A 21,866-nucleotide genomic window follows, 5' to 3' on the forward strand; every position below is an offset into this window, starting at 1 on the left:
GCTCCAGCTCTCTCGCGGAAGTCCATGGCGTTTGCCTGGCTCACACCCTCCTCCACAGCGACCGCTCCCTGACCGCTCGTCACAATAGCTTCCCCCTTGCTCTCATTCCTTGAGGTTGGCCAGCTCCCAGCCCTAAGAGGGCCCTCAAAGCCATGCCCGGCCACCAGTGACCTCTGATTCCCAGACATCATGGCTGACTTGCCTTTGAACAAGCGACAGTCAGACCCAACAAACTGGTGGAAATCACCGGAAAACATTCTCTTTTATTTGAATTTGCTTAACTGGTAAAATGGAAGCATGGAATGCTGGCTGCTCTGATGTGACGAGAATCAGCCTGAGAAAGGAGCCACAGAGGCAGCAGAGGTGAGAGAGACAGCATTTGAGGTCCTGGAGTTGGACCTGCTTCTCAACCTGACAGTCCCACGACCACCTGGGTCCCTCCTTTGGTTAGCTAGCTTCAGGTGGACTGTTAACTCTTGCTGGGCCTACTACATCTTTCCCACTCAGCCCTCATCGGTCAGTTTTCCTGTCTATGAGAGTCTATCCTGTCTGTCAGAGTCGGGAGGACGAGGACACCGTCCCTGCCCGAGGAACTCAGTCTAGTGGAAGAGGTACCACTGGGGCCACACAGCACAGCAGGTGTCCCAGACTGAACGGGGGAATGTGAACATGGGGGACCAGCGAGGTCGCTTGGCCAGAGCCTGTGAGACAACAGAGTGAATGAGAACTCGTGGAAGCAGTCACCCAGGACCCCAGGGCTGCTTCTCGGGAGTGTTTACGGTGCCAGCGCATCCTGTGTGTCACTGTCGGGCTCCACGGAGCCACCCCCAGGGGTCACTGGCTGGGGAGGAATCACTCAGCTCCAGGCACTGCAGTAGCACAGCAGACAGGGTGTTAACGGGCAAGTTAAACCTCTACAGCTCGGGCATTTGTCCCCCCCAGGCAGGGATGTAATTAAGATCGCATGGGGCAGACAGTGAGTTAGCCTGCCAGGCCAGCCCCCTCTCCTTTCTGTCCTGTGGCGACCAACACTAGCACATGCACACAGACCACTTAACGGAGGTTGGCTGACTCGTTTCTGAACTCTGACATTCCTAAAAGACAGAAATATGCCACAGAGAGGCCAGAGATCTGAAAGGAAAAGGAAAATAAAACGCCAGTGCTTTCACAGATGTGGGATGAGAGACTATGACAGACAGCTCAGTGGATATGTCTGGGCCCAGTGCTCCGGGTGTAAGGCTGACGTCTTCACTTTCTTGCCCTGTGACCTCAGGCAGGTTACTGCCTCGTTCTGTGCCTCCGTTTCCCATCTCTAACATGGGGGTAATTTAGTACTTATCTCACGGGACACTGGTGTGAATTAAATGAGACAAGGCATGCAGAGTGTTAAGAGCAGTGACTGTCGGGTGACAAGCATCACGCGTGTGTCAGCTGTTACTATTATTACCATAAAAAGAGCGGGAGAATGCCATTAAAGATGGAACCCAGGAGTTACCCAGGCATCATGTCTGAAATGACTGTCACTGACTTGGGGAAGCACTAATTTACAGGATGAACTGGAAAAACAAAAATCTCTGATCAACTTTTCATAGTGAGACTACCCAGCACAGAGAGGGGAAGTGTCTTATCCAAAGTCACACAGCAAGATAGCGGCTGACGGTAGAAAATACCAGGCCCCCCGACTTCCGGTCTAAAACTCTTTTGCTCCCTCTCTCTGGGGGGAACTCCTGTGTCTGACTACGAACCAAATGAGCACGGAAGTGAAAACTTGACCCTCCCAAAAGAAGTCTGAACCCCAATCCCACAGCAGGCTCCCGCCTTCCCCTCCCCACCCCAGTAGGACAACTGACACCCAAGATCCAGGCTAAGAGGACTGTGAGTCCTAGCTTAACAAAGCAAGAGCCGTTTCCCACAGCATGTAAATATCCCGTGCCCAGGCCTGTGTCCCTGTCCCCTGGAAATGGCTCCCTGTGTTTACACATCTTTGAAGCGATCACTTCACAAGAAGGAAAAGCTCTCGCTACATTCCTTACCGTTTTCTAAGTGAACGCTTGGTGTTTAGCAGCTAAGCAAATTTACTTTTCTATAATCAACAGAGGCTGACTGAAAAACATTTAATACACTGAGGTATGGGCGCCTGCTGTCCAGACCATTACTCAGCTCACAGTTTAAACTCTCATTTTTTTCCCAAAAGGTAAACAGATTTCCATTACTGAGGGTTTGGGATTAACTGCTTTGTCGCCATTAAAATCTAACTTACTGCATGAATTGCGTGCTTTTGCTTACAGCTCGGTGAGGATATGTAGGTGTATTTTTGCAACATTAGACGTGCCTGCGATCTGCCAGGATTTCCTATGGGTGGGGGTCGGCCTGCTTGGTGTTTGAGCTCTGGGTGGGGCTGGAGAGTCCGGCGGGCAGTCACCTGCTTCTCCAGCTCCAGCGTGAGTGGGGGCGGGCCTGGTGGCAGAAGAAACACCCTCGCACGATGAGTAGCCACTGAGGGATCCACAGTCCCCTGCAGTAGTGATGGTGCCACTGAGTTGGACAAAAGTCTGGAGCCCTGCCATGGCCCCACCATTCAGGTTCCCAGGGTTTTCGAAATTGAGTCCACACAAACGCATCTTAACATCGTCTTGATAGCGAGCAACAGAAAACAAGCCTTGACTCTCTTGACTCTTAAAAGAGAGAATTTCTTAGAAGAGCATAGAATGGGGAAAAGAGTTCGAACAGCAGGACGTAAGAAGGCGGGGCTGGGGAGCAGGGCACTGTGGGGTTCTCAGCAGTCCAAGGGACTGTCCACAGGACCCACGTGCAGTGACCTCACGTCCTTTGTCTGTTTCTCATTTCAAAGTCACGGGAGAGAAACTGAGTGGCTCAGTGTGAAGCTGGTCCCTCCCACTGGCTTGACCAGCTAAAACCCAGAGGCAGTGCCATGCCACAGAGGCACGGCCACTGGGAGCGTCCCCAAAAGAGGGACACTGCTGTGAGCTACGCAGCAACCCCAAATGCTCCCTGATCCAAGATGGAGATGTAACCAAGAACCTTTCCTAACACCGAGCTGTTTGCCTAAGTAAAGACACGGCCAGTAGCTCACCAACCCCTCTGCAATGGGGACATCGCAGGGAACAGCTGTCCACCGCCGCTGGTCGCAGTGGCCCCAATGACCCTTTGCCCCAGAATTCCCAGCAGGGTCAGCCCTAGCTGGCCCCTGCGGTAATCTGCTCATTAACTCATTCTACACTGGCCTCTTCCCTTTTCTGGATCATGTCCCCACCCCAGTCCCAGTGCTTTCGGGATCACCTCCCAGCAACCCACATGCCTCTGATCCTTGTTTCAGAGTCTGCTCCTTGAGAGCCCAGCCTTAGACGCATTCCCTTCCCAGGAACATACCCGTTGCTTGTGGCCGATGGCTGTTAGCATCTAACAGGCTTGACCGTTGGTGCCTCCAGAGAAAGGCTGCTTTTCTAGCTCCAGCCAGACTGGGGAAGGGCCTGGTGGCAGAAGAGACACCCTCACGCCATGACCACCACTGAGAGAGCCACGGTCCCATTTGCAAAGAGGCTGTGTGCAGTACTCAGTCAGCTCGGCAGCTTAGTGCCCGCGGTATTGATTGTTCCAGGCTTGTGAGTGTTGCTTCTCCAACGGCTGGTGAGCTGTTTAAACCCAGGGATAACAGCTTTCCTTTCTTTGGTCCCCCCCGTGGGACAGAACAGAGGGACGGATACAATCAAAGGTGCTCAAAGCAGATGTGCTGCTTGGTTAAAGGACCAACAGATGGACATGCCTGACAACGCCCCATTTTCCACAGGCCAGGGTGTTTCCACTCTACGCGTCCAGGGATAACATTACAGTTTGGAGAGACGTGTCACAAGCACTGTCAGAACCTACCTAGACCCCTGACAATGACCATTTCGGTGTAAACCAAAGGCTTCTTATGGCAAACAACAGTGAGTCTTGCCTTTCCTGGCAGCAGGATGGATCCCGTACTCAGGGCTGACTCCACGGGCTGGGGTGAAATGCCCCTTGGAACGGCCCTCCACCGGCGACAAATGGGGTCCAGTGCACCAACACGTGATTGCCCCGTCCCTTGGGTACAACAGCCCAGAGGTGGTTCCAGAGCGTCTGCAAAGGGATCCGACAGAACTGAACCCCAGCTCCCCACAAAGCAGCCTGCTCATCCAGAGCCTGTACCGGCTTCTTCTCCCTCCTGCTACCTTGGCAGCCCCTCCGTCAAGGGCACCACCCTCAGGGGCAACTGGCTTCCTGTCCCAGACGCCTCCTTGCACCTCCTGTCCTGCAGCCTGGGGGGGAGCCCCTCGACGCCCACAATCCTGGCTGCATGCCCGTCTGGGGCTCTCAGCCCTTTCTTCCTCACACAGACATGGCTGCAGGCCGGGCCACCTCCCTTTACTGCTATGATTCTCTTTATCACAGGGACTTAGCTTCCCTGCTTTCTACTCCACAGACATTGGTGGAGTAAGCAGCAAGTTACCAAGAGGAGAAAGTAAAAGTGTTTAATTACACACACACTCACACACACACACACACGTATATGTATGAAACAAGAGGACATGCTATTCAAAACCATAGCGCCCATCGGGGAAGACGGATCCTGTCCATGGAAGCTCTTCTGTCCGGCACAGTAACGTGATGGGTTCTGATCCCACAGGTGAGCCTGCAGCCCAACTCGGAGCCACAATCTCAGCAGGTTTCCCCGGGAGCAGACCACGAAATTAGAGCACCAATGTCCATTGAGGAGGTGAGCCCACAAATACCATGGGGAAGGGGTGAGGAATGAGAAAGGGGCGGAGAGGAAGCCAAGAAAAGGTGTAATACTGAGGAGGACCCCGGCGTGGGCGCCGAGGCTCAGCCCCAGCCGAGGACTTGGAGGGTCAGTGTAGACAGAACACGCGGGGTCAGAGCTAAACAGCGAGGCCTGGGGTGTTCAGCCAGCACCCCCACCCCCCAACATCAGTTAAGGGCTGCTTCCTGCTTGCACGGGAACAGTCAGAACAAAGAAACCCTCAGACCGGGAGCCACGGGGGTGGCAGACCCCACCTCACAGAGGCAGGACGGCACCAGCGACAGTGGCTGCCCCATCGCAGTCCCCACCACTGTTAGTGGAGACCTGATGGGGATAAATCGGAGGTGTCGCCTCCAGCAGCAGCACCCGCCTTCAGCAGTAGAATCCTGCCTCCCAGGAGCCAGCTGGCTGCCAAGGGAACCAACGTCGGCCTCCAGGGTGGGTGCTTCCTCGCCTGGTGCTGACGGGCCAGGACCCCTTCCTCCACTGTACGTGACCAGAGCCTCCCCTTCAGCTCCCAAGAGCTTCCCTGCAGCTCCGAGGCCGAGCCTCTCTCCTTTGTACGTGGCTTTATTCGTTTCTAGGAAAGAACGACCATCCTATTTATCTCGAAGCCCTAATAGCGGCCGTCGGCGGCCCAGCGAGATGAGCAAGGCCACTGCCGCCACCCGCAGGGCTGCTCTCCCGCTGGGCATTGCGGCGGGGGTGACAGGTTGATGAATCTCCTCCCTGCCGTTGTGAAACAGAAATTCATTCTGTCTCCAGGCCAAATGCTCACTCACCACGCTGAAGACTGAAACACCATACAAGGGCTCTTAAGTCAGGATTTCACTGCAACAGGGGTTTCAAAGCCTGACCCAGGGCCCTGAAACACGTCAACAGCCTTCTGAGAGGGGAGAGAAGGGCGAGGTCTCCAGACGCCTGGATCAGAGGATGCAGGTTAGAGAGTCCGGGGTTTCTGTAGGACGTTTGGGGAAAACGGTTTGTGTTTGCAGCGCTTCAGAGGTTGCCAGGGCTGTTTCGGTGACAACCATTGTGTTGGGGCTGAAATGGTGTCCCCATCTTTTCTTAACTGTAGATGGACAGTGTGGCTGACCGGTTATGTTGCACATTTCCTGTAGAACTGGACGCCTCTTCCTTCTCGGATGTACTGGGCCCGGCTCCCAGGCCCGGCTCCCAGAATGCCAGAAATGATGGGGCCTCGTGTTGAGGCCCCACGGCACAGGGGTGCTTCCTCCACGCTCCCCCAGGGCAGGCGTCACTCATCAACCCCAAGCCTGGAAACAGCTCCTGCCTCATCCTTCTCAGCACGCCATGCCACCAGCCATGCCACCAGCCATGCCACCAGCCATGCCACCAGCCATGCCACCAGCCGTGACCAACCACCCAGGTTGTGCAGAAAGTTGCATTGTATTCCTGGTTGGTTTCTCTGTTGAAACTGGTACCTGTTACGAGCATCATGGGGCCTGGAGAACACCTCTGCCTACATGGCCTCCTTCTCAGATGTTCTCCATACACGTATTCATAAGAAGAAGTAATCCATCCCCAATATCCAATATTCACTGGATATTTTAGTGAACATTTACTATGTGCCAGGGAGTACTCAGATGATAAGAGAATGAATATAAAGCCAGAGCTGCCAAGTGCGAGAAGCCTGCCAAGGTCAGCCCCATTACCGGAACTGCAAATAGGGCTCTATTTATAGGAGCAGGGTTCCCCAGGGCATGTCACAGCCACCTCCAGGCAGTGAGTTTTGCTGAGGGAACAGTAGGAGCCCAGCTGAGGAGAGGAGCAGTTACAGGTAGGAGGAAGGACGAAGCCAACAAGAGATGCTGGAGCCAAATTGTCAGTTCTTTGCCTTGTTTCTCAGGCATTTCCCAGCCACACTCCAAGGTGACCATGGGACAGGGACACACTGGACCTTGTTGGGGGAGTAAGCAAGGCACACCTGGGTCACAGACCGTCTTCACTCGAGGCGAAGCAGCAGAGGTGTATTCACACGCGGGGTGAGGAGGTCACTGGCCCCAGCACCCACGCCTGCAGCAAGGGGGGCTGTCCAGAGGCCAGCCAGCCCGCAGCCTGGAACGGGGCTCCACAAAGGTCTCTGCCAAGTCGGGGGTGGCGTCTAGCTGAGCCCAGCCGTCCACAGCTCTGGGACCTGGACCTGAGCACAGAGAGGCTTGGCCACTCGGAGCACGACGAGGACAGGCCGCTGGTGCCCAGAGCGAATGCAGCTGCAGAGGCTCCTGGGTGTTTCCATCTGCCTGCCCTCTTGATCACACCCCCCGCCCCGGTTAAGGTGGTTCAGTCCTTATTACCAAGGTCTCCCTCCCAAGCACAGGATGATGAGTCCAGGAACCAATTCACGTGAGCCATGGCTGAAGGAACCCAGAACATGACGGGTGCCACCTACCGGTGCCAGGCTATCTGGGTAGGAACGTGAACTAGAGAGAGGGGAGGGGTGCGTGTGTGGGGTAGGGGCTGCGTGCAATGCTGTAAACCACACACTGGTCTGGGCTCTCGAGACCCATCAACTTACAGAATCCTAATGACAGTCTCGGAAAGTATCTGCACTAAGTGCAGTTCCTCTATCTCAAAAGACGAGGCTTAGAGAACCACCTCACCACTCCGTCCACACTGCTGACCCGGGATTTAAACTCTGTGGAGGATTCCAGATCAGAAGGAAATTCAAATGCCATGCAGTCCCGTGCTCTCGCTGGGTCCTGCGTAACTCATTTTATAGTTCGTGGCTCCCACAGCACCGAAAACCAAGCCTCTACCTACAAAATGCTCCATGAATGTCCAGGAAGGAGGGAGAACAAGGAGGCCACAGCTTGGGCAGGAAGCAGTGGGAGAGCAGCAGGGCGGGAGTGAGTGCAGCTCGTGGCGTTGTTTTGGTGGCAGGTGGCTTCCTGGCAAGGCTCTGCCTTCACCGCAGGGAGGCCCACTGCCAGTGTCCCTCCATGTTTCCTGGACCCGGTCACCACCTGCGTGCACACCAGCTCCCTGGGTGCTGTCTCGCCCCTCAGTCTGCACCCAGGTCCCCACAGCAGCTCTGTGACTAACCCTGTCTGTCTGTCCTGAGAGCTGTCACCACCTCCGAGTGTGTCCCCCAGGCTCAGGCTTCAGGGACAACGGACGGAGACGGTAAAGGCCCGTGACTTCGATGGGAACAATCGCCTGCTGTGCCTGCAGAACTCCCTTTTGGAATTGAGCGCGGGCTCCCCGCCCTTTCCTGGACACTGCCCTTGTTTGTTCTTGTCGTCCTGGCCCCACGCTCCCGCTCCCTTACAAGCTTTTCCTTGGATCGTTTCCAAATCAATCCTGTTCATACAGGTCCTTGTTTTAAGGTCTCCTGGGGCATCCCGCCTAAAGACAGAGCCTCCTTAGAAACGTCCTCTTGGGGGCTGAAGCTTTCCCATAACTTCTCATCTTGGTCAGGTGTGAGCTTTGGAAGACCAAGGCCCACGTTCAAACCCTGAACAAGTTTGTAAAGATTTCTGCTCACCCTTCTCCAGTCTCCAGCCTCTGGTCCATGAGGATTGGAGGCAGGACTTGAAGTTTTAAGTCCTTCGCTCAAAACCTCTTTAGGAAGTTGCCAAAATGTCCCCCTTCAGAGTATCGCTATGACATACTTTGGAAAATTCTAATCAGAAAAATTCGGGATAAAGTAGACATCAAAACAGAGCTGTGCATAGACAGCAGAACAACAGCAAGTAACACCGACTTAGCCCGTCCAGCGTGCTAGTGAAGACGTCTGTGAGCTGCTACGCTTACTCCTGCTGCAGCCCTGAGAAGACTGTATGATCAGACGCCTCCCTTGTACAGACGAGAACACTGGAATCTCCCCACTATGGGATCCATCACAGGACACACACAGAGTCCGGTAACAGAGGCACTGAGTGGGCAAAACCCGTTTCCCAGGAGTGGGCAATAGCTATACCTGGGCAGGCCTGCAAGTCCATAGGTCCCCCGGCGTGCAGGGGGCTCTTCCGTTTATGGCAGCTTGAAACCAGGGCAGAAGCCCAGCTCTCACCAACCAACCAACCCCAAATCCCCATGTGCCTAGAAGTCTCCTCTGGGGTCCCATCTCCCACCCAAAGGAGGAAGAAGACTGGGTGAGGTACCTTCCCCTTGGTCAAGGAAGGACTTGTCAACTCCAAACCAGTGGAGCAAGTCCAGCTGAAGCTGCGGTGCCCACCTTGGTGGGCGAGGAAAAGTGCCGAGCAGCAGAGAACGGGCTCCCGCAGCCAACGGTGCAGCGGCCCACGGTGCAGCTACCACTGACGGGAGACTCTGCATAGCAGGCTAGGCGCTAGGACCTCCCTCTGCAGTCCCTGCAGCCCCCCCCCCACCCCCATGCAATCTTGCCCTGGAATCCCGCCCTGAGAGGCGACGTGCGCAACTCGGCCAGCTCGGTCCCCGTGTTTGCCTCTCACTCCAGCATCATGATTAGTAGCACCCGTTTACTCTCAGGAATAGTCCACTGTGGAAAATAAAATATCCTGCCCCCGTTTAGGGGCACAGCAACCCTTTTCATATTTCTCGGGTTTTCACCAGGTTGCCCGTGTGGTGCAGGGTGTGTGTGCCTCGCGCCTGCTCGCTGCCACCAGAGCTCCGGTTGTCATTCTGAGCAGATTCTCTCCTTTTTATCTGTGTCACTGTGAATACAAGACACTGCGAATGGCAGAACTCTAGGAACTCAGATAGAATGCAACGGAGGACGTCTCCTGCCAGCCCGCAGACATCTGCTGTGCTGGGAGCTAAGCAGGGCCCAGCAAATATCTGCCGTGTGCCAAAGGGAGTGAGTGGGATCTGATTTTTCATTTGTCCTTTCAATAGTCAGCCAGCAAATGATTACTGGGGACCAGCTCACTGCGCAGCTTGGGCCCAGAGCAAGGAACAGGGAAAGAAAAGTCCCTATGTTTGCGGACTAATACGCGAGTGGAGACACAGGCAACACACAAGACATGGAATAAGCAGGAAGTGGCATAAGCATGTGCTGGCTGGCACAGAACCACCAGAATTGGGCTGTCAAGGAACGACTTTCTGAGGAGAGAATTTATGATGAAACCAAAAGATGAAGAAGAGCCAGGCGTGGAAAGACATGGGCTGGAAGAGAATCCTACCCACAGAGGAATGTCAAGTGCAAAGGCCCTGGTGTGGGAAGGGCCAGGCGCATCCGAAGAAGGAAAAACAGTTGGCGGGGCTGAATGGCACAGAGTGGCATGAGAGATGCTGCAAAGTCAGGCAGGGAAGACCACGCTGGGGCTTGTAAGAGATTAGGAGCTGGCCCTCAGTGACACGAGAAATCCTGCAGGGCTGAGTGGCACGAACAATCACCCTGGCTGCTGTGCGGATGTGCTGGGGGTGGGAGCACATGGATGCAGGAGAAGAGGCAGGAGGCGGGTGAATGCAGGGGTCCAGGTGTAAGGGGGGTGCCCTGGGTAAGAGGTGTTGCAGTTAAGCTCAAGGGCATACAGGGCTACGAGGCTACAATTTGAACATTAAAACAAAATGGTGGGTATTGGGAGGGAGCAGAAAAAATAAACAAACAAGGATTACATTTAAACTTCTAGCTCAAGTAGGTGGTAGATGACAGGATGCCATTCTCTGAGCTGTGACAGGAAGGACAGGTAGAGGGTCGGGGTAAGGATGGAGCTGCTGAGAGAATCCACGAGTTGTGCCTGAGACCTGCCGTTCTGAGGAGCCTCTGAAACACCCAAACGGAGCTGTCAAGAGACGGTCTGATGTTTGAGGTTGGACACACGGCAGAGGGCTCTGGTGGAGACACACAGGTGGGGTGCACTGGTCTACGCTGAGGACAAGATGCGAAAGGGCCTCAAGAGGAACAAGTGCCCCTGCGGCCACTTACAGAGGAAGGCGCGAGAAGAGCGAGGATGTTTTCCACAGATGGCAGCAAAGGCTGTACCGCTGGCCACGCTGAGTGCCTGCGGCGTTACGGGGCAAACTTCCCAGTGGGGAAAGGTGAAGAGTGGGGTGGGAGCCCTTCTCAGTAGCACGGCAGACTAAACATAAATTATTTCTGAGATTTATTCCAAAACAACCCCCCCGCCCAGCAATGATGGCTAAAATGCATCAAGCATGTTTTTAAATGCATGACTTACCTCACAAAAATAAGAGAAACCAGAAAACAAAAACAAAGCAAAAACTGAAAACTAATGTTATGACCACAACCTGCCAGTCTCACTGAACGCAGAACTTGAATTTTCATGGCTCAGTCGATAAAGCCATGAATTTGATGAAACTGGGCAATTGGAACTGAGACTTCTCCCTGCCCATCCCACGTACAGCCCGCAGCTCTGCAGGGCTACATTCCCAGGGAAAGGATACGCTAGAAACTTCCGGCCGTTGCCCAGGGAGACAGCAAACTCAGGCTCCAGGACGCACCCCACTTTACAGTGTCATCTGATACACAGCTCAGGGGATTACCACTGACTCAGCCCCAACACCACATAACTTCTATGGATTTTTTCTCTGTTCCTCATCCCCTCCCCGTCACATTGGCCCCAGGAACTCAGAATTCTTCTCCATGTGTCACACGGAACCACTTGCCTCCATTATCAACCCCCAGCCCCACCTTCCCCTTCAAGATTCCCACCTGAACAAACGGGCCTTTCACTCCATTATTCTCATCCCAAACACGGCATAATAAAAAACAAATAAATAACTATACTATACGTCTGTACTTTCCGTTTCCTTTGGTTACCCTCTTGAAGGACCTCACAATGCTACCTTCATCAAGAATCTTAAAGAGTTTCCAGAAATAGTTCTGCCACACTCACATCTTCCTCACCCTACCAGGCTCAAATATGAGTTCCTGAGGAGCTGGGCTGGACGATGGTTTGGGTAACAAATGGCACATACATTCAGGACGTCCGTTCTATCAGATAATCGAGAACATGACGCTTCCTTCCTGGGGTGACCTGGGTATGCCTGGCTCCCTCTTTCTGCGGTGAGTACAGAAAGACACTTTACTTTGTACTTTGTAAAATGTGTCCAGGGGAGGCTATCCTACTAGTTTACCTGTTACACCTGGATTGTAGCTACAGACAGTGCTTAGGTTCAGGCATGAGTTATGCTAAGATCCCTTTATGTGGAGGATCAAGTGTGCATTTAAGTTTATTTTATGCATTTATAATTTGTATTCTACTGATTTTTAAAAGATGAGATTAATTCAAATATATGTGTTATTATTTTGAGAGGTAAAATAAAAAATATATATTTAAGAGTAGAATCAGAGTTGAAATCACATCTACAATCACGCACAAAGTTAACAAAGCACTTCCTGGCAGCCAAGGCAAAACAGAAAGAGGTTCAGATGCGTAGTCTCAACGTCTTATCAACGGGGACGTACCTATTGTGTAAGAGAAAGGCGTGATAATGGTCATGACAATCACAAGTGGAAGAGTAATTGTCAAAGATCTTTGCATACACATTTTACGGATATAAAATGTGGAAAACATGCAGATCCTACTTACGCCTGGAGTCTGTCGTTTCTGCTGATGAACGCAATTCTGGCAATACCTGCAGCAGCTCCAAGTTCCAGGCCGCACAATACGGGTGTTCACGTATGGTCCTCTTAAAACTCTATTAAATAAAAATGATCTGTTCAAAAAGCCGAGCAAAGAGACGTACCAACATAAAATCATCAACAAATTTCTTGAAGACAACTATAGTTTGTGGAACAAGTTTTGTTGAACACACAAATGAACTAGGCTGAGAAATATGCCTTCTCGGAAAGCTACTGGGCTGTGGAAGGGAAGGGGCCAGTCTGCCCATCAGCACCCTGGACACGGGCTGGGCTCCCCACCCTTGGGTACAACTGAGGTGAGTAGGAAGGTGTTGGAAAAGGGGCAATTCACTGGGAGTCTGCACCTCTCCACCAGTAGCCATCCCCCCACTCGCCACCCTCAGAGGAGGACACGCAGTTAGACAGCACTCTTCTAGGCAAAGCCCAAATGGATTTTCTCTGAAGACTGAAAAAACACACGAGAAACACAAAGGCGTTCATGTGGACAGTGGTACTCCAGGGTGAAGCCCCTCTCATTCTGGCGAAGGAGAAGATGGGTTGGGCTCCAAAGCCTGAAAGCACATCCTTCCCCACACCACTCAGGGCTTCTAGGCAGAAACTGGACAAATGAGAAGCCACCCAGGGACCACTAAGCAGACGAGGAGAGTCGGCAATACAGAAGGGAAAGGCCAAAATATACAAATAGTAAACATGACCCTAGAGAAAACAGACCATTCAGGGAATAGGAAAACTTAAACCAAAAAGACACAATTCCTAATGTGTTCAACAAGATTCAGAAAGACTAAGCATTGCCATCATTGTGTGAGGCCGGGAGAAGGGAAGGGGAGGGGAAAACGGGTGTGTGGCTTTCCTGTTCCTACAGAAATCTGCGTATTTCTATCATTTCTGCAGAGTTATTAGTTGATGTGACATTGTCACTCTGTATTTACTTTAAAATGCCCAAATTAGAGTCAGTTGGCAGTTCTCCTAAATCAGATTACCCCGGACCTATTGCAGCAGTCAATATCGGGTCTCTAGTTTGAAAAGACATCACTATGAGTTATATTTAGAGCCTATTCTTAGGAAGTCAGGGCTCAGCTGAACGGCTACGAACAATGCTCACTAAAGTGTAGGGTTACATTCCTGGTCCACTAGGGCACGGAGGGAGCCAAGGGGAGGGTGAAAAAGTCTACCTAGACTTCAGAGCTCCACCCCACTGTTATTTGAGCCATTATGGTTTTCCTGGGGAAAATACTTATCTTCGACAGCCAGACAGCCTTCTGGAAAAAAAATTTCAGGTGACTGATGAATTTTCAACAGAAAGAGGAAGCTAAGAGATAATGACAGGGAAATGTGAGTTTCTGCTTCCAGGAGGATTAAGGTCTCAACTCACACACCCGACCCTACTGATTGGAAATGGATTCTTATATTCCTATGTTGAAAAGGACTGCAAAGGACATTCTGCAGACACTGGGGAAATATGCCACGATCGGCTAGTGATGTCTGCCTTGGGTCCAGAATGGAAGAATGGAAGCACAAAGAAATTTGACGACTTCTTTGAGCAACACAGACCTTTAATCCACCAGGGACAGACTATGGGAAAAGAAAAACACCCCTCAGTTATATAATTCATCTCTAAAACAAATTATGTTTGGTGTGGGAAAGAGGCACATGGTCTTATCGAGGTTGCTGGGATTATAGCAGATAATTTGGGGACTGGTGGTAGCCCTCTTGCCACCAGGAGGAGAGCAGCTACCTGCCAATGGGGACGACTCAGAGAAACCAAAGCCAAGAGGCAGACACTGATCTCTGACGACATTCTATCCAAATCCGGACCTAGCCTTTAGCCAGGGAGACCTACCCTTGAACCTCAGGGACATGAGCCAATTATTCCCGCTTACTTTGGCCACGATGAGCTGAGGTTATGTTACCTGCAGCTGAAGTGTCCTAATAAGTTTACAGGAAGAGCCCAGGGGAATATCTTTTAGGAAGATCATTTAATTTCTTTTGACTTCGAGGGGTTTTATCTGTCAATGGAAAATAATAAACTTGTCTGTATTTGTTTAATAAGATTACTGTAGAGACCAGCTGAGATGATAAAGTTCTTTGAAAAAATGTACGTGGAATGTTTAAATTCCAGGACTGCGTGTGTGCGTGCGTGCGTGCGTGCGTGTGTGTGTGTGTCCGAATGAAGAGGAGAACTAGGTGACACGTATGTTAGATTATGAGGTAGGTAACCCGGTACCTTCTGTTTTTCATGTGGAAGCCCCGATCCATAGGAATATGCTCTGTCATTCCTGCCACATCCACCAAAGCCAGCAAATTCTTTCCTTTGCTGGCCCTGCTTTTTCAAAGGAGTTTCCTATGTACTTGAACACTTTGATTACTATTTTTTACAGTGTCCTGAAACTTAGCGATTTCTTCATGCTGCCTGCAAAGCCCTCGCTACGCAGCACTCAGATCAATTCTCTGTGGACTTGGCTTTTCCATTGATTCTGAGTCTCTTATTTAAGACCTATACCCAGGCGACTCCAGTGTATTCTAAGAGAGCTGCTGGGATACCAGTGCTGGAAGCCTTCTTTAGTGCCCCCCAGGTTTATGGATGTCTGCTCCACCCACCAGCCCTACTGCGGTGTTTGTCCCCTTCGAGACGATGTCCCCGGGTGGGGAGGGGCACACTGAGCTTCCTGCCCATCACCAAGGCCTCTTCTGGTTTGTCTCAAAGATCAAACCTGTGCATTACAACCTCGAAAGGACACCAAATCGTCCAGAAGGCCAGCAGCCGTGAGTAATCATTTTTCTGGTTTGGGTGTGACTGCTACTCTTGAAATACTGCTCCTTTGAAAAATCACCCATCCCAATAGAATAATTCAAATATCTCTTAAGGTCAGTCCCTTCTTTCATTTAAATAGAAGCCGGTATAAATGAACCGCCTTTATGCCACGGAAATGCCAGTGTTTCTAAGGATTCTAGGAGGGACTCAGCACTTCTCACAGCTACTACGAGCTGCTCCAGTTTGTATTATAACAGACAGCAAGGAGCAGACCTGCCATTTCAAACACTGAGGCAGGAAACGGAGAATGTTGTGAGAATGTCATTTGATGGTCAGAGTTGTTTTCTGTGGGTATAATTCATGGCAGAAACTGCCATAAGCCTATAGGAAAGGCCATAGAAAACTCTAAAATAGTGTATTTCAAAAGAAGCACAGTAGAAAACAAGTATAAGAGCTGCTCTAAAAAAATAATAATGAAAAAATAAGATTGCCATGAATACTGAAGTTGGGAAGGTTTACATGTGCTCATGCTTGTCCCCCATCCTTTGTAAGAACCATAATGCATGTTCAAGTCTTTGAGAAGTCCTAGACAAAAACAAACCAGAAATGTGTTTTTATAAAAAGGAAAGACTGTAAATCTTTTTTCTGATATACAGTCTTTAGCCTCTAGCTGAACCAATGTACATGAAACATCCTCCAACGTGGAAAGAATCAGCTCAGAAACAAGCTGAATTTCTAACCAGTGGAGGAAGCCTTTTGCGTTGGGGCAGCGTGCTGCAGGAGCCTGCGTCTGCATGAAGGTGCAGACCAGACACGGGTAAGAGCACACTTCAGTAAGGGCGCAGGCCTTGACACCAACTCCCGGTCACAGAGAAGGGAGCTGTACATCGCGTGCACTGGGGCTTTGCTCACATCGCGTCAGGGCAGACCCAGGAGCTGCTGGCAGCTGCGGAAGCTGGAGCTGTTCTCACCGACTCATCAGTCTTACCTTCCTCAGCAGGAGCCCAAAGGTGGCCAAACCCACTACTGAAAAGGCACCACATGTTGGTAGAAGAGAATGAGGAGAAAGAGGCTGCAGCAGCAGGTTGGGGCTTAGATGGTGAGAAGACTTGGATCCTCCCGAAGAGGCCAGATGTGCCCCTGCAGTGATGGGGAGACGACAGAGCACTGCGATACTCGGGCGACTCTTAAGAAGCTCATTCTGTCATCTAACTAAGATAACGGTACAAAGGGAAGAAACTGGAACCACGGCAACTGGGAAACAGTTATAATAGAGTCCTGACCCAAATGATTGGGGCCAGATTTGAGGGATGAGGAAAAACTCCATGAACAGATGCTTTGCAGCCTGGTAGGCCAGATGGGGAGACTGATGCTGTCACTTGATCAGGGAGACAAAGGGAGGCAGGTTTGAAGGAAGAGGCGCTCTGCGTACATGCTGACTGTAAATTAGAGCGAGGCGCCCACTTGCTGAATCTGCCTTCCTTTCTAAGCTTGGTTATTCCACAGCATGGACGCTGTTATACAAATGGTCATCAGGGTTGTTCCGTGAGGCTCTAAGCCAGAAAGCAACTGACAAGTCAGCTGGGGAGCGTCTCCTCATCAAGTTCTGCCTTGGAGAAGGGACCCCCCCACACACACATACAAGGCGCCCTCTGACCCAGCGCGGACTGAGCTCTGTGTTTGGACCAGGTCGGAAGTGCAGAGCTCGGCGACATGCTGCTCTCAGAAAGGTCTCAGCACACACTCTCCCCAGGCCTCGTCGCCCAACCAGATTACCTCAACTTAGAGCCATTTCCCTGGGCCTCATGTTTTCACGTGTCAATGATACTTCAAGAGGCTCTTTTGGGATTGGCTGTGAGGGAAAGAGGCAAAGGCAGGGAATTTCGTTTTTAACAGCTCCAGTTATCGATGTGCTCTCGATACAGATGTGTCAGGAAACTATGTTGGAACATGTAGTTGAAGAGTCATTCAAACACTCAGTTTACATTCCAGTGCGTTTGGGGGTCACTGGGCAGGCAAACCGCTCATGCCCTCCGACTGGTGGGATTCGGGACTCAGGAAACATATGAATCAACGTGAACAACCCAGGTGGTCCCTAAGAAGTCAGCCTTGACCGGGCTCAAGTGTGCTCTCCAGGTAGAGGAGACAACATTTCACTTCCGGAAGAAAATGTCTGGTTTAACGTAACAGGAAAATCAGCGCCCCCAATTACCGCCCCTCTATCCGTCCACTCGGTGGGCCCCACGCTCAGTCACCTGCCAGCAGTGGCACTGCGCTCAGCACTTGAGTGGGGTGACAGCAGCAGTGTCAAGTGGCACTTCTTCTCAGTGTGTAATGGGAATCTCAGCCCCCAGGCAGCCTGGGGGCGGGGCGGGGCTCAGGGTGTGCAGACAGTGACGCTGCAAGGATCTGTCCAGCTGTGTTCAGGCAGGAAGCTTCCGCCTGCTCTTCACCCGTGTGTTTCTCCTGTAGGGTTTGGAGATGCAGTGCGTTGGGCTTCTTTGTGTAAAACGTTTTCCAAAGTTGTATTAACGGGGACATTTCTTTGGGGGCTTAAGTTTCTATTTACACGATTTAAAAAAAACAAACAAACTCATTATCTTCTTCTCCCACAATCTCAGCAGCAGGAAGAGATAAGGCTGCTCCCAAAAGAATGATGGCTGCCTCTGCCATGGGCTATGTCGCCCCCCTGAACAAATACCGTCTTTAACATGCAGTCACACTGGCAATCTTAGTGCGGGCTGATAAGAATAATTGTATTCATTACACAGCTGAATACAGGAACACATTTCTGAAACAATTTTCCTTGTCTAGAATTACACAGAATTCCGCTGAGTGGCACATTCGAGTGAATTTTTATTAGGAGGCTTTCAACGAACTGTTCAGTGGCAGAGAGATTTCATGTTTCATTTAATTTCTCAGAACCAGGGGACTGTCGAGAATGGCATCACACACCCACCGACCAATGTCTCACTAATCAGGCCTTACGTTTCCAAGCCCAGCGACCCACGTGCACTCACCGAGACACTCATACCCAGGCGGGGACACTGAGGCACGTCAGGACCCCAGAGGTGTTTCCTGGCTCCTGGCTCCTTTTATCTGGTGACAGAGGTGACTAAACTTTTGTGCTGAGACTGGATAAAAATCGACTTCAGATGGGCCTCCATGCGCCCGTCGGGTGTCGACTGGCATCAGGGTTCTATAACCCGTTTTGCCAGCGTAGGGAATTCTCCTTTTCTTATCTGCCTTTTGCATAGACAACGATCTGCAAAACAATTTAATGCATTAGCAACTCGTGGGACTGCGCCAGCAGCACCTACTGCAGAGAGAAGGTTTTGCGACAATCCCTGGTGCTGACCTGTAGGGGGCTAAATGGTGGTCTGAAAAAGACATGCCCACGTCCTCCGCCCTGGGACCTGAGACTGTGACCTTATTTGCAGAGAAAGCTCCTTCGGATGTGATGAAGGCTCTCCAGATAAGCATATCAGCCTGGGTTAGCTGGCAGGCCCTGAATCCAAAGGTAAGACTCCTTGGTAGGAGACACGGAGAAGAGACACAGAGGAGAGATGAAACCAGATGACCGCATGAAACCAGATGACACTGGGGCAGTGCTGCCACAGGCCAGGGAACATCGGGAACCAGACTCCACAGCCATGACCCCCGACGCAGGGCCCCTCCCCTTGTCAGAGTCCTGCAGACGCAGGCCGCCCTGAAGACCCCACGGCCACCGTCCCAGCCAGTACACACAGCGCTGGACGGGCCTGCTGCTTACGTCTGGGCACTGGCACCTAAGGAGGACAACCGGAGTGGGCAGACCTCTGCCCCCGTGCACTGCCCAGCAGGACTGACAGCTCTTCATGGCCCAGGACCGGCAGGCCTGCCCCGCCTCCACTGTATGCCCAACCCACTGCATTTGGGAGAGGCAGTGGCCTCCAGCCACGGTGGGGAGGCTGACGGCCAACCAGCAGCTGCCCTCAGCAGGGCCCCCGGTCAGCGTCTTCTCCTTAGCCACTTCCTCCCAAGTGCAGGGCCAGGCCCCGCACAGCAGGCATGGCAGATTGGGTCTTTCACTTCCCTTTGGGAGAAATCAGCTTGTCCGAGACTGATGTGGAGCGCCCGTGGACAGTGGCTAGGGCAGCTGGCCCACATTGTGGTGTGAGCCTGAATATGAGGAGACCTGGGAGGAGTGACAGACGCGGGACCAGCTACCCTGAAGGCGAGGAAAGATGTGGCCAGTAACAGGGAGAACATTCCAGGCCGGGGCTGGGGAGTGGGAATGGTCCCGGAGCACACACGCTGGGAAAAGCCCCCGGAAAGTCTCACACACAGAGCTCTGACTCACGGCCTCCTCTGAAGAAGGGCAGCCTGGCGGAGGGGCACAGCACGGGCTCACCCTGGCCAGACCAGCCACGTGGTTCACAGGACATGTATTTAGAGGAAAAGGCTCGGGAGGGGAAACAGCAGCTCCCCTGCCCTCTGTGCAGCAGCCAGAGCAATGTCCTTCAGAAGGAAGTGGGAGCGTTGTCTCCATCCCTGAGCACACGCTTGAAGAGCTGCTTCTTACAGCTCAGATAAGACACCAACTTCTTACTGATGCTGCCAGACCCGCCACGTCCACCTCGTCCCTCAGTCACCAACCTCACTTCTTGCCGCTCGCCCTCCGCCAGCCCAGCCTGGTGGGTCCCTTGGCACCTGGAGCGGGCTGAGCGCTACCCTGTCCCGGGGGGGCCCTACACACGCTCTTCCCTCCCCCAGAACCCTTCTCTGCCCCACCCCACCATGCTTGTCCTGCTGAATTCCCATATATCTTGTCATTATCTGCTGGGAGGTCACCTTCTCAGAGAGAGCTTTCCTGACCTCCAGGTCTCGCTCATTATGGCTCAGAAACACTAAATTTTCCACACAGCACTTACCAGTTTCCTAAGCATGCTTTCACTTGTGTGCCCCTCTGCTAATAACACATCTCCCACCAGCCCCACGAAGGCAGGCCGACCTCGACTGTGGCTGTCTGGTTTCAAAGATCCCCACTCATACCACGTCCCCCCCCCCAACTCTCCCTGAAAGTGAAAGAAACTGGAAAGCACGGGGTGCGGGAGAGGCCCACCCATAACGACTTTCACCGCCCCTCGTGCAGCCCTCCTGCCCCAGCAGGGAAGCACGCTGCCGCTGGGCGCTCAGAGACCAGGCAGGGCTTGGGCTTCCTGTGCCCTGGAACGTCCCTCAGCCTCACCCTTTGCCCATCCACAGCCCCTGCTTGCGACGGAGCTGAACCACTCCCTCCGAGAAAGAGACCGAATCTCCATTTACCAGAGAAGACCTGGAACTGGAAACACGTTTGTGTGACTGCAAAGGCGACACTCTTTCCAATGACAGACACTCTTTCTAACGACAGATACTATACCTCATAAATGAGGGTGATGCTTCTTCCAGCGTCCCTGGGGAGAAAGCAGTGCTGTCAGATGGACAGATGTAGAGACAGACAGACAGACCATCTTCTCTTTGCTGCCACCCAGGACTCTGACATCCCTCCCCATCCACTTCCCAAATACCTCTGCTCCCCGCATCATGTCATCTTGTCACGGCTTACCTCTTCCCTCGTCTCTACACTTACATTAATTCCTTATCGCCTATCCCTCAGCTCTAATCTAGGACTTTGTGACAACAACTATTATAATTAAAGTCAGAAGGTTCTTAGAAAGAGATCTTGGCCTGCGATTCAGCCCTTTCTCTCAGCAGGATCCATCTTTAGGTACTGGTCAAGAGGATATGTATTTAAAAGCACGTCTAGCTAATCAGCTCTTCGGGTGTGTTCATGCTGTCTCGTTAGCTGTTTATGAATTCCAGCTGAATGTCCTATTTGCTACCTAAGGAAAGCACGCCTGGCAGGTACGCACGGGGATCACAGCTTGTCTGAATTTGCTGCAGTGACAGGAAAAGAGAGGAAGAAAATTATATATATAGCCAGCTCCAGGCAGCAAGGGGGAAGGAAGTCCCCCAAAGCTGAAACAGATGCCCCCAAATACACACTATAATAGTAAGCCAGTACCAATGTTTGAGATTATCCAGACCAACATGCAGAAAAGGAAACCGTTCCCGGCACATGACTTGCCCAGTCTTGATGCAGCTGGTTCACTGAGGAGCGCGGACTAGATGTCTGGGCCTCGGACACCAGCTGGGCTCTGCCCAGACAGGCTCCATCGCTCGGGGGAGAAGCTGTCACAAGGAGCCAGTCACCTCCTGTGTGGCCCAGTGGTCTGAGCACTCCTGTCTCCTAAGCACACACAGCAGTTTCCCAATCATTGTTGCAGAGACAACAAAGAGAAAGATGTCCGTTTACGCTGCCTGACAACAGACAGGACCAAAGGACACAAAACACTGGGGCTGGAGAGCATCCACCACCACTGAGAGCAAGGGCCTGCTCTCACCGAGTGCCAAGTGCATCCAGGTGGGCTCGGGTCTCTTTCCAGGTACCAGCTCACTTACAGAGGAAGCGTCAGGGGCCTAGAAAGGTCGGGGAGCTGTCGGAGCTCACCCAGCTGGTCCAGGTGGGAGCCAGAATGCTGATTTTGTCCTGTGCTGCAAAGCAGCTCTTTGCTGCCTGAACACACAAGGTGCCGTTCATTTGCATTAAGCCGAGTGATTTGATTCTTGTTCTTTACAAAGATTTGAGTGTCATGCTTGTGCCTGACCTTTGCCAGGTCCTAGAGATGACCAGGGGACAAAAACGCAGCACGGGGCCGACAGGCACAGTGGAC

General features: G+C 52.2%; 1 long non-coding RNA gene across 3 annotated transcripts in view; it reads right to left on the reverse strand.

Annotated features, from left to right (window-relative positions):
• LOC141567531 (uncharacterized) overlaps positions 1–18,622 on the reverse strand; it is a 55,754-nt gene extending 37,132 nt beyond the window's left edge. For all 3 annotated transcript variants that reach the window (XR_012490232.1, XR_012490233.1, XR_012490231.1), the window contains exons 1-2: positions 18,132–18,622; positions 12,307–12,415 (exon numbers count right to left, since the gene is read on the reverse strand). This is a non-coding gene — a long non-coding RNA (uncharacterized LOC141567531). The remainder of the gene's footprint in view (positions 1–12,306; positions 12,416–18,131) is intronic.
• Positions 18,623–21,866: the final 3,244 nt, after the last annotated feature.

This window comes from Rhinolophus sinicus, linkage group LG11 (genome assembly GCF_036562045.2).
Source record: "Rhinolophus sinicus isolate RSC01 linkage group LG11, ASM3656204v1, whole genome shotgun sequence".
NCBI classification, from domain to species: Eukaryota; Metazoa; Chordata; class Mammalia; order Chiroptera; family Rhinolophidae; genus Rhinolophus; species Rhinolophus sinicus.